We start from the raw sequence: 13,610 nt of genomic DNA, 5'->3' as shown, positions 1-13,610 counted from the left end.
ACTACATGGCAGGGGGGAAGGGACCCCGACAGTGAGCCTTCCCAAAAAGCACAAGACGCCTCTATACAAGAGGCAGAGTCCCTGAAAATATGTCCTCATCAACAGAATGATTCAACAATACGCAGGGACTGGGCACTTCCAACAGCAGCAAAGAAATCAGCCTTCCCATTCCTGGCAAAATATAACTGAAGTACTTGATGGAGCAACTCCTCCAAGCAGCTTGGTGCTATTTCTGAATATGAAGGAAAGAGCATTAACCTTTAGAAACAAATCCTCTTGTTTTTCAGCATCTGGTTTTATGGCACAAGTAGGGAGATGCCCAAAGGGTCTTAGCAACACTTGTATGTTCCCTTTCAACAGTATATTTTTAAATATGGCCAAACAAGTGGTTGTCCATGTTTCAGTTATCAGGATTGAAACCTATGAACCACTGCAGCACTTACATTTCTGGATGAAATCTTGGCTGCACTTAGTCATTGAGGCTTTTTCTATTTACTTCAACAGGGTGAGAACTGCACAGCTCTCACTTGCCTGAATCCACAGAGACTATCTGCATAGTTGGCTGCAGGAGGCTCTCACTAAGCTATTTCATGGGATTTGGGGATTGCTGCCTCATGAGAGGGATTCTTCATGGTTTCTCATTTGGTAGATCTGTGCTGCGTTTAAATTCTGTTCTAAGATACACAGGAGTAAACTCCAAAGTGTGAGCTGTGAACAGGTACCTCAGGGCAGAAATCACTTCTTTTGATAAAAAAATTACACAGGTTATGTGGGAACTCCTGGACTTGTTGTTGGACCAGGGACACACCCAAGCTGTGTCCTTCTTCTGTATTTGGGCAAAGAGCTGCCTACAGATGATTACTGCATGCTCCCACACCCCAGAAGCACATCCACAAAAGAGGTGTAGGCAGAACCCACTGTGTCCAGGTACCTGGTGTGAATAATCAGTGACTATATCTGAGTCATATCATACAGCCTGGCCACTACTGCCTATAGAAATGACTAGTGATGATCCATTGCAGGGCTTTATGTTGTTATTCTTTATTTAATGCTAACACAATCTATGGGACACATATATTCTAGGGACACTGTCTGTGAATGTAAATAGGATCTGCAAAGCCCTCAAAAATGAGAACTCCACTTTTCTGCATAGTGCTACATTTTTTTAATTTATTGTCTTGCTGAATTACCAGTCATTGATAATGATTAAAAGTACCCAACTTGTATACCAGATGTTCCAACAATACATCTCAAAATGTTTCACGAAGCAACACTAATCTCTTTTATTTCCATAGCCCCTGGGATTTCCATATTTCTAATTTATCTCACTGCTTCATATAGTCTGATACAATTCAGGAGGAAAAGACAAAGAGAGACGCCTTTGCCTGCTGCTGTAACCTAAGACAACATCACTGCTATGACACACAGATGGAGAACCTGCAAGAAAGAGTAGGTGCAGCCAGGTCAGTGAAGAGAGAGCCAGCAGCTGTGTGGGCCCAGCCCCACACTCATGCACAGCTGCACTGAAACCGGCCTTGTCTTTGAGTAGGCGTAGAAAAAACTAAATTTCACCTACCTCCTTATGGCAGTGGGGGAGCCTCAGAGGGTGATTCATAGGACCTAAATAAGGCAGTAAGCAGGCAGCTGCCTGGAGCTAGTCAATAGGAACATCAAGCACAGAAACACAAATGGAATTTAGCCCCAGTTGTCTAATATAAAAGATCTGCCAGGGACCAACTCACTGCTTGGGTGGTTCTTCTGATGGTAGTTTGTGGTTTCAGTTATTACTTTCAACAAAGGAATGAGGATAATAAAGATTTCTGAGTCTAAATTAATCTTGGGAGGCTTGTAAAAGTTATATTCTGTACCAGCTTTGTGTTAGGCACAATCCAGTGGCTTTTGCCTTTATAGCCTTGACTTCTGAAATAAGCACAGTACATGGAGATGGCAGATTCTACAAGAAATACAAGGGTGAAATTCACATTTATTCATTTATTCTGTGTTAAAACACCATGTCAAAGGCCTGTCAGGAGAAAGTTTCTTGAAAACAAATCACCTCAAACAGAGCAGGAACAAAATTTTACTTTGCATTTAGAGTCAGACACAGAATAAAAAAAAAAGAAGAAGAAAAAAAAAAGCTGTGCTCACATGACTAGCAAATAGGCCAGAACATTTTTTAGATAAATTATGCTCTTCTGTCAGCTATTGTGAAACTATGAAAACCTACGCATGCTTGTAAATAGATCACACTTAGATGGAAGGAGATCTCTAAATGCACTGTGACTCATACAGCATAAAGATACAAGGATGGATTGTACACTGCACAGGGCTGGAGTTTCTTTCAGCATTATATATTCACAGACTTGTAGTATGCAGTGTTATAGGGGCGCATTGATAAGAGCCCTGGGGAAGGAGAGTGGCTGTTTACCTGGTGGATTTTGAGGAATAGAGACCCAATCACCATTTTACTTTCCTTCTCAGTAACTACTAATCAATCTAAGAATTATTAACAGGATATTTTTAAAGCTCTGGAAGGTCTAACTTTACAAAATAAGGAAGGAAAATATATGGCCATCCTCAGAACACTATACTGCATATGAATCTGTTCACCAGTATAATATAGGAGAGCTTTTCTTCTTTTGATTCCTTACAGTTATGAATACTCAAAAATGAATTGCTTACAGGCTTAAAGTTAAGTGCATGCTAAGTGCCTTGCCCTGCTGCTGCTTTTCTTAAGTGCTTTGCTCCATTCTCAGTAGACTATGGGCTCAATTACTCATCTGTCTTCCCCATGATTTTGGCATTTAATCTCACAGTCTGTGTCTACATGGCTCTGAAGGGTGATGGACTCAGCAGTCCCTGCATTCTGGGTCACCTGTCTGCGATAGTGACCGCTGGCAGGTCACTTCTGTTGGCTGGTCACCATGTGGCTGTGTTTGGACATGTATTCCAATATCCCCTGGAGTGTATGTGTGGGTTGTACCTCCAATCACGTCAAAGAGAGTAGGAGTAAGGGTGGCTGGCACAGCCCTTCTTGATGGGAGAGAGTGAGATTGCTGTTACAAGACAGTGGAAATGTAGTCCAAGACACGCAAATCTTTATTCAAAGATTGTTTGAGCTGGGAGACAGGAATTATGCATGACCTTCTGAGCATTTAGAGTACCAAATGAGCTCCACTTGTCAAAAACAAATATTTAAAGACAGCACTGATATGTTTTATACATTTTTCACATTATTCCACAGTAATGAGGACTATAAACATCCTTTTTTTCCAGAAGTGAAATATGAGACTTTTGGAACATGAATTTCTGGCAGATTTGTTAAGGAAGTTGCCTGGAGCACTGAATTTGGCCAATCAGTATCTTTGCAGGCTTTTGAACCAGAATGGGGCAGCATCAGCAAATGCTACAGGGAAAAACAAAGAACTTTGCACACTTCTATCCTGGGAGCCTGCTTTCAGCCCCATCCATCGATCAGCACATGCTTGAATGCTTCCTGTAACTGGGCTCCAAAGCAACACAAACCACTCGCTCCTAGGGAGGAAAGAAACTCCTGAGACCTCTGCAGCCTGAATTTTGAGCATCAAATGCTAACATCATTAATTGCTTCCAACCGAGTTAGCAAAGCCAGAGCGACGCAAAGCTTTGTGCATGAGCAGCTCACATTGAACTCATTTCGGAATGCTGGGGCAAGTCTACTTGGAAGGCCAGTAGTATTCACTAGGCAAGTCAGTCACTGCCAATTATTCCCCATGCTGTGAATCAGAACACAGTCCTTATGTTACTGATTTCATGATCATAGCCCATGCTCAAAAAGGCTTAGAAATGCAAGGCACTGCTTACAGGCTCTGGCTCTGCACAGGGTTTTGGTATGTGAAGGACATCTATTTTCATTGGAAGAGACATGCCAGCAGCAACTGACAAATTTTGGCCCCATTAATTTTGTTTGTGTAAAGAAAATTTTAAATCTATTCTTTGACTTGGAAGATAACCGAACATGAGTTTGTCATTCATCTTGCTATTCAAGGAGACAAATTAATGAAACCTGTTAATACATTAGTCCAATTTCCTCTTTTCTCCTATTGAAAAAACAAAATTACATAGAAAAAGGTTAAAAAAGTTGTCTGCCCATTCAGCTGGTGCCTGCATTTCTTGAGTTACGAGGTGCATACATTGTGAGCCTGAAGGGATGCAGAATTTTGAGTGCATTTCAATGCCTTCCACTCACTTTGCCATTGAGATATTTGCTGACAACCTAAAAGGGCGGAGGCACCTCTGCAATTCTCTCTGGGGGCTTTTATGGTTTATTTTGTGTTTGTGTTGTATTCCAGGCTCACAGCTGTGATTTTTCTACTGTTCTTTTGATATTATTACTGGCAGTGAGTTCATTTCCTTACCCAAACTGGCTGTGGCCTGTTCATAGCCATCCCCTACGCTCATCACATTTCAATGCTTGAAGAGGCATCCCACAGTCTGTGTCTCTGTGCCTCCTGAGTGAAAAAGGAGGACACTCACCCAGCAGCCCTACTTGCCCCTGTCACAGGCAAGTGTCATTTCTGGCCCCTGCAGAACTCTGCAGCCCAGGGACCATAGAGGTGGGCATTAGAGATCCCACGATGTCCCTGCGGGGTAGGCAGGACCACCACCAGCTGTCATGGGGACATCCGTCACAGCCACTAGTTGGGGACAAGGGACTCGTGTTTCCCACAGGCCAGACATACCACTCACAGCCCGCTGCCAGTGGAAAGGGCTGCTGCCTTTCCCAAGCCCATCCTGCAGAAGCAGCTCACAGTCAGGCAAGCTGGCAAGGAGCCTTGGCCCTTCTACACGCAAGACCGTGTGATCCCAGCCTATGTTCTCAGACTTTCCCCACTATTTTCAAGCCCCGAGGTCTTGCATGAGTCCCCCGCATACCACTCATGCACCATGGCCAGCTCAAGGAGAAGCTGGGTTTGGGTCCAGCCAGGGCCACAGCTGAAGCAGCCGCACCCTGGCCTGTACCCAGCTGGAATGGACCTGCTCCCCGAGTGTCTATAAGCACAGATGCTGGCTTAAAAACAGCATGCAGACACAGCCAGACTGCTCTCTTACCTGGGCTGGTAGGAATGCCCATGACAATGTAGTTCACTAACTCAGGTTCCCCTGTTGCTTGTCATTTGGATTCTTGCCACAGCATTTGAATCACCCTAAGCTGTCAAACACTTAGGAGATATACTGGAAAAATAGAAATAATTAAATTAGTTTAAGTAGGAGATTTTAAACAGATCAGTCAAGGCCTTCACTATTGCTTTACATCTCTGTTTTCTGAGGCATTAGGATGTGTGTGCTTCATATTCTGAGTCCTTCCTCTACAGTCCTTCCTTTTTAAATAAAGCCAAAGATTCCTGCTCACATACCTTCCTGTGCAGGTCTAAAAAACACCCCAAAAACAGCAAACAAATTTCATGAGATGTATGTTAAAATCAGTGTTGGCAGCACAGTCTCATTTGTTGAGTTTTTCCATGACATAGAATAACTTTGCTGATAACCCAGAATATGGAACAATATGTAGTTTACTCACAGAAACACAGCCTGGTTGCCAAATACCCTTTATTCCAGGCTTTTATTATATTGTTAGATAAATTCCCTTGGCTGTCATATGGATGAGAAAAAATGAACCTACGCTTCATGGGTGCACAAAATCTTTGAGCAGATAAGCCACTAAGACCCACTGACATCATCCTGTCATGACCCCTCCAAACCTCTCCCACAGCCCTCACATCACATTCCCAGTTGAAGAAAAGCTCTCAGCACCAGAGTTCCTCTGTGCAGAGATGAGCTCTCAGAAGAGGTACCATACTGATTTTTATATATATGTATATATATATATATATATAGTCAACACAAGGGTATCACATCCTGTAGAGAAGACAGCACTCAATGCTGAATATTCACTGTTAGCAACAGTACTTTTGAACTGTCTGTGAGGGACAAATTTTTTGAATTCCCCAGACTGTTCCTAGAGAAAGATAAATGAACATGGTGTAAAGTTTCCATATTTTAATACCATCCATTTTATGTTCAGGTTCAGGACTTAGAATAATCAAGTTAGTTTCATTTCTGTTTATTGCTCATTTCTGCTCAATTTCCTCTCACTGCCTTTCCCACAGTAACCCAGCATGGCAGGGCTCACTCTGGCTGCAGATTCTACAGGAAAATGGTTAAATTGAGTTAAAATTTGTTTCACTAAAAATACACTCACAGTTCATACAAACCTATTTATTGATCCCCTTTTCAAAAAGCTTTACTTGTGACCTAACTGAACTAGACTACAACCCTGTAAGCTTTTGATGATTTAGATTTTCCCAGATATTGCTTACTGTCTGTTTCTAATTCATATGCATGTTTCTGATCTATGACAACTGGCTGTTTTATTTTTAATATCATGGCTGCACATGAGCAATAAAGAGTGGCACTACTTCAGAAACTCACAAACTAGCAATAAACTTCTTCAGTTACAAAAGAAAAGAGCAGAGGCCTACCATCAAGGAGAAATCATCAAATGTGGGGGACAAAATTCAAAGTGAAGAAAAGGGTCTTCACATGGTTTGCAACCCACATGCAAATATTTTTTGGCCACTCAAAAGTTTGTTGCACTTGCCAGCCAAATGCTACACAGCAAATTCCACTGGTGCTTTCAGAACTGGTCCAGCACTCTGAAAGTAACCTAAAGCTGGGTTACATAGCTGATTGCCTTCTGTGATTGCACAACTGGCTGGGTAGATGAGGGGAGAGCAGTGGATGTTGTCTGCCTCGACTTCATCAAGGCTTTTGGCACTGTCTGCCATAACGTCCTCACAGGCGAGCTCAGGAAGCGTGTGTTGGATGAGCAGAGTGAGGTGATTGGGCGCTGGCTGCACAGCAGAGCTCAGCGCGTTGTGAGCGGATGCAGAGTCCGGTTGGAGGCTGCAGCTCATGGTGTTCCCAGGGCTCAGCACTGGGCCCAGTCTGTTCACCTGACTCACAGTGAAGGACGAAGGGACAGAGTGTACCCTCAGCGACTTTGCTGGTGGTTCAATAGTGGGAGGAGTGGCTGATGCCCCAGAGCGTTGTGCTGCTGTTCAGTGACACCTGGACAGGCTGGAGAGAAGTTCAATAAAGGCAAGTGCAGAGTCCTGCACCTGGGGAGGAATAAATGGGAAGGAATAACTCCATGCACCAGCACGGAATGGGGGCTGACCTGCTGGAAGCAGCTCTGCACCGTGTGGGCCCTGTTGGACAATGAAGTGTCCATGAGCCAGAAGTGTGTGTGCCCTTGTGGCCACTGGGGTGATATCCTGGGGTGATAGGAAGAGTGTGGCCAGCAGGTCAAGGGAGGTGATCCCTCTACTCAACCCTGGTGAGGCCACATCTGGAGTGCTGTGTCAAGTTCTGAATTCTCCAATTCAAGAAATACAAGGAACTACTGGACCAGGTCCAGTGGAGGGCTGTGAAGAAGACGAGAGAACTGGAGCATCTCTCTTACGAGGAATGGCTGAGGGAGCTGGGCCTGTTTAGCCTGGAGAAGAGATGGCTGGGAGGGCATCTTATAATGCATCCAAGTACCATAAGGGCAGGCATTAAGAGGATGGGGACAGACTTTTCAGTGGTGCCCAGTTACAGAGTAAGGCACAGGAAACAGGCACAACATGAAACACCAGTTGTTCCATCTGAATATGAAGGAAAATATCATTACTGTGAGGGTGACAGAAAACCTGGGTAACAGGCTGCCCAGAGAGGTTGTGGAGTTGCCTTCTCTGGAGATATTCAAAACCCACCTGGAGGCAATCCAGTGCAGCCTGCTTTGGGTAAACATGTTTTAGAAGGGAGGTTGGACTAGATCATCTCCAGAGATCCTTTCCAACACCAAACTTAATTCTCTTCCAACCCAAACCATTCTGTGATTCTGTGATTGCAGAGGACTGGAGAAGGTCACGTGGAGGGCTACCACAATCTGCCTAAGTCTCTCTGGCTCTTAGGGAAGCAGAGGGCATTTCACAGGGGAGACTCATACGGACTTTCACAAAAGGCAACCACAGATGAGAAAGTACCATCCTGGGGCTAAACAGGCACTCAGAGGACAAGACTGGCCCAAACCCCCATTTTGTGTCCTTTTCCTTACTGAAGAGAATGTAAATAAAAGCCTCCTGCACAGCAGCACCATATCTGCTGAAGTGAACTGAGACAAGCAGCTGGAGCATGATGGTGGGTACAGCTGCTCTGGGATGGGCTGTGGAGGGTGAAACTGAGCCTCAGCAGTTTCTGGGAGCTGCTGGTGGCCATGACTGCACAGCTGGGACCACACCACCTAGACACACACTGAGCAGTTATTCTCTCTACAGAGTGAGGGGATGTTACATTTTAATTTTCTAGATCTGATCAAGGTTTATTCAGCAAGTTCACAACTATATGTGAGTAAAGAGCAGTTCTTTTCCAACATCCCCACTTTATTTTTCATCACATCTTGTCTGTAAAGGCAATCGTTATAAATAATACACTTCAACTTCGGCAAGTTATTAGATCTAGTGTTACACAGTGCTCTGATGGTAATGTTAGAAAATATCAATAAAGTGAACACTAAGCTGATGAGGAACCAACATATCATGGTGACATCCATTATCAAATCAGGCTGGCTTTATTAAGGCTCTGTCAGGCTTAGTGCTGAGTCTGGCACTGTTTGATATCTCCACTGGTGATCTGGAAGCATAAAATCATTACTAATAAGATATTTGGTAACAGAAAGGTAAGTAATTGTGTGGGCTGAAAGTTATGCAAGACTGAGACTGTGCTCATTCTATCTGAACACCCTTTAATACACTGTACACTGCTAAACAAGGAATGGAGACCAAATCTTTGCAGAGAGGAGGTATCCTAGTCTGGGATGAGTGACTCAGAATAGGTCCCAATAAAGAAATACCTTACCAGAAATTTCCTGTGCAATATGAAGAGGAATTGATGGTGAGCAAAACTAACTGAAGTCTGACACTGAGTGTGGGCACCAAAACCAAAATACTGTGTATCACCAACATTCTTCTTCTCAAGTTTTTTAGAAGGCTTCAGGAAAACTGAAAAGGACGCAAAGAAACATGAAAATATTGAAGGGCCAGGGAAAATGCCTTAATTTGGGAGACTTAAAGAGGTCAGCCTGATTTAAAAGAAGAATAGAAAGAACTAATTTATAGGCATGTTAATGAAAGAAAATACACAATCTGAAGGGGCGTTTTTCATAGAAAAATGCATAATGAGAACCATGAATGGGAGATGAAGCCAAATGAATTCACACTGGAAATAAAGCACAGAATCTTAGCAGTGAGAACAATTAACCACTGGAAGCAAAAAAATTGGAAAGGATGGATTTTCCATAATTTCCTCCTAATGTCCCCCGTTCAATTCTGAATTTGCTTTTCTGCAAGCTAAATTTTAGTTTAAAAGAAAAGCTGTTGGACTCCAACTCAGTGGGAAGTAATTGAAAATCTGGAGACAGACAAGAGGTCAGGCTCAACTGGCAGCCCCTTCCAGGCTTAAAAATGCCCTGCATCTATGAACTGAGCTGCTAAAAACTTTGTCTCATCTCCTAACAAGTGTAATAAGCAGAGAAGTGCTCTTGGAATGGACAACTTTAAATTTTTTTACATCAGTGATACATATCACTTAATGAAATCTAAAATGAGGTGACAGATGCCATCAAAAACATCACTGACTGAAATTGTTCAGATGTTTGTTATATATATATATATATATATAAGCCTCTGCTGTTATATTTCTTTGTTTGTATATTTGCCAAAGGATTTCTTGGCCTGCAAGAAGAGATTATGTGTCTTTTTGTAAGAATGGGAAGAAAGCAGTGTTTTTATGTAGATGATGCAGACCATATTGATTGTTGTAGTCAATTTACTAGAGAAGCAAGTCCAAAATGCATGCCATGTAGTTGCTTAGGGATTATAGTCAGTTGTAATTTTTCTGCTAATTAAAGTTACTGTAGGAATAACAATATTTCCATGTTGCTTTTATTTCAAGAGCAATGAGATTGCATGTCTACTGCACAGCTTTATTTGACAGAGAAGCTTGCATCTGTATTATATCACTGACAGCTAGAGCATTTGCCTGCAGAGTACTGGGGAAAGGTCATGATCACCAAGAGAAACATAAATGTGTACGCACTTACTAGCTTATTTGACTTGGAAGCTTATGCCTAGATATAGATGAAGAGTGTATTGCCATAGGAGGAATATTTCTCAGGGAGGGGTGTAATCAATTTGTAATTTTTAAAGAAAAGCATGAATGTATAGGCAATCTACAGTTCTTGCCTTCAACTGCCTTGCTGGTCTGTGTTGCATTATTTTAAGCAGCAGCTGCCTATTACAAGATTTGTGAAGGTGCTGCTGATTCTGAAAGAGCAGGTTTCATGTCAACAGATTGAATAATAATATCGTGTTCAAGACTCTGCTTCCCACTCTGATCAGTATAAATTCTTCAGGAAAAGAACATGTTCTTGTGTGTAGGTATCATCTGTGTGTCTCTTCCTTCACTGGATAATAAAAACCATTCTCCCAAAGCTGGATTCATCAGAAAATGTAGCAGCAATTGCATTGAAAGTCTCAAGCTCCAGAGAGGGGAAAAGTTCACCTCCCCTGGTAAAGCTCAGCACGCCTCTGAAATCATCCAGGCTCTCAGCTCTAACTGCCTTTCTCTCCCCCACATCACAAAAATAGCCTCTGAGTTCAAAATGATCACATACTCATCTTACATAAAATGTACAGGTTCCCAGCGAAGCTTGTGTCCTATTTGCTGAGGCATTTACAGAATTATTTTGATGCCTGCACATGATGGAAAAAAATTCAGGGCTCATGTTAAAACTAATGCATAGGCTGGTAATGATGAGAAACATAATGACAGAAATAATAATGGGAATAGCACTTTTACTGATGGACCATTGAAAATACAACTGACCAAATGAAGCCTAGTTGCCAAAGGAAGCTGGAATTCCAGGTATTATGCCTATATGGCCTGACAAGCCTGGACTTTCTTTGCTAGCCTGCCTGAATTTCTGGTGTTGGATCTCCTGCAGGTCCACCTGCTCCCACTTTGCCTTCTGGAGTTAACTGGGTCCTTGTGCATTACCAACATCAAGGTGCAACTGCTCAGCTGGGGCTGGTGGCCACATGAGCACAGGATTTGTCACTGAATTAGCCTTCCAGCCTAATGCCTTGCTTTAGGCATGACCTGGTTTCTCTGGCAAAAATGTTCCTGGCAAGCACATACATCTATGGCACTGCTGGTCATTAGGCTGTGTGAGGGTGCAGGAATCCCTTCACTGGAGCAGTTCTCTTCTCTGCCTGGTCTGGGTGGACTGCCAAGCTTAACTCTCAGTAAAATGTTTTGAAGAACTCTCCCCCATCAGAGGATTCCCTGCCTTCTTTCAAACCTTGCTTTTATTCACACATATCTGTTTAAAACCAGCTCTAAATCAGAAGCCATGTCAGCTTTCTGTCTCAGAACTGGGGTGTCCTGGGAGGTGACAGTGTTACTGCACTCACTGCACAGCAAGCATCTCAGTGAGAGCCAGGCTGCTTAGGAATTGCATTTTGTCCTCAGACACAGCCAGGATCCATGTACTCAAGTCTTTTGTAGAACCCAGCCCCTGAATGAAGTCTCCTTGTGGGCTTTTCTGGAGACCAGGTGATTTTTCAGCTTCAATGCAAACCTCATACTTTTGAGAGGCAGTTGATTAGTCACAGAGAGGGACTAAACACAGCTCTAATATGTTGAAAAAATCATCTTTTCCCATATAGTTCCAAAAGAAAGAGGTGCCCAAGAACCTAATAGGCAATGTGATTTGCATTAAATGCAACACATTGGTCCCCCTTAATTTAACTAGGAGAGACAGTATACTGCTTTCAATGTCCTACTGTGGTTCAGATATTTATCCCAGTAAATCCTAGCAGGGGGCTATTAAATCAGCAGAAACCAAGCTCAGAGTTTGCAAACAGACCTTAAAATAAAAAAATGTAGAAGTGGGTTAGACTGAGCAGGCAGCTTGGCATTCCTTAACACAGAGGCAATTTGTTTTCATAACTTCTGTAGCTACAGCTCTCACCCCTCAGCAAATAAGCACCAATCAACCTGCAGGGAATCATTAGCAAAAAACAATTGCCAGCAGATTTCTTTCAGGTCTCAGCAGTGCTGAGGATTGCAAAGCTTATCATTTGGCATTCACTGCATCCTTAACCTTTCCAAAGGCAGCAGAAAGCAACAGAGAGCCTTTCAAAATCTTTTAATAGCTGCTTTCTCCGCATGTGTTTATAGCGACCATAGCTGTTGCAAAAAGCTTTCTAAAGTACTCCAGCCCTCCCTGGAGCAAAGGCTGGCTGGTGCTGGGCATTCTAATAGCAGCACATTGTTTCACAGGTGCAAAGTCACTCTAAAACCTTTCATTTTCCTCTCTCTGGAGACCAGAGCTGGCTATAACTCTCCACATCCGGCAGTCCAAGTCTGGTGTCATTCCTGCAGATGTGGTTTCAGCACAGTGCATGGGGCTGGGAATTGCACTGGCAGCTCACTAATGCTGTATATCTGCATTGGAGACCCTCTCATTAGAATCACCATTTTGGCTGAAAAGTAACATTTTAATGACATTTGCAGATATCACTCAAACAATGGCTGGCTTTACTTATTTGAACAGGGCATTTTGGCTACATGGCTTGGTGCACTTGATGCTCTGTGCCTTACAAAGTGTGGTCCTTGAGAACATATTTCCCTGGTGAACAGAAAAGTCCAGATCCTCCCTAGCAGCTGAGACTACTTTGTAAAACTGAGGAGTAGGGACAGCAGGCACTAGTTAGTGGCTTCTAATCTTCTGTTGTACTCTGGCTTCAAACTGAGTTGGAGAAGCTTAATACCATTTAATGCTTTAACTCCTAAAGGATTCACTAGAAGACAGAGCACTTCACCCACCCCCTTACCTTAATATGCTTATTCATGCTATGTGCTTATGTGGAGAATAAAGCTGAAAATCTGCTCCCTAAAAGTAATGGAAGTATGATTTTTATGCACTCTTATTCCTATGTAATCCAAGAACCAGGATCTCTGTGCAACATTTATGCTATCTGTGCCAAAGAGCAAAAATTCCTGATCTCCTCATTCCTCAGTTGGTGGATCTGAAGATACAGCTGTTTTGGCACTTGCTTTTTTACACAGGACTGACAAAATCACCAGTAACCTTCAGCACAAAAGCAGTATCTTCAGCCTGTAGCCCTTATAATTTGAAACATCCTTACATAAAGCATATGATTCTACAAAGAGAATTCTGTTAAGGCCAAGAGATCCAGATCTCATTTGTGATAATCAGTGTCTCCACCATTACAGTGACACCTGTGAATGAAGGAACAGGAGGTCCATGATCTCTCTGCTCCACAACTCAGGCAACAGAAACCAACCCACCCATGCATTCAGTGGTGCAATGCAAGGTATGGAAATGCTCTGTTCATTCATTTCCATGCATGTGCATCCCAGCAGCTTCCTTGCCCAATCTTCCCAAACAGTGTTTCACAAGGTGACCAGTCCACTGCCTGTCCTCCTCATGCAGTTGAGGG

The 13,610-nt window shown here is 43.0% G+C and overlaps 1 long non-coding RNA gene across 1 annotated transcript; it reads right to left on the bottom strand.

Annotated features, from left to right (window-relative positions):
* Positions 1 to 1,858: 1,858 nt before the first annotated feature.
* Positions 1,859 to 5,881, bottom strand: LOC108445686. The gene is made up of 2 exons (XR_001860639.1): positions 5,092 to 5,881; positions 1,859 to 3,534 (listed from the first exon to the last, which is right to left on the bottom strand). It is a non-coding gene; the product is annotated as an uncharacterized LOC108445686 (long non-coding RNA).
* Positions 5,882 to 13,610: the final 7,729 nt, after the last annotated feature.

This window comes from Corvus brachyrhynchos, unplaced genomic scaffold (genome assembly GCF_000691975.1).
Source record: "Corvus brachyrhynchos isolate BGI_N302 unplaced genomic scaffold, ASM69197v1 scaffold302, whole genome shotgun sequence".
NCBI lineage: Eukaryota > Metazoa > Chordata > Aves > Passeriformes > Corvidae > Corvus > Corvus brachyrhynchos.
The sequence above is the reverse complement of the archived record's forward strand: the minus strand, read 5'-3'. Positions and strand labels throughout refer to the sequence as shown.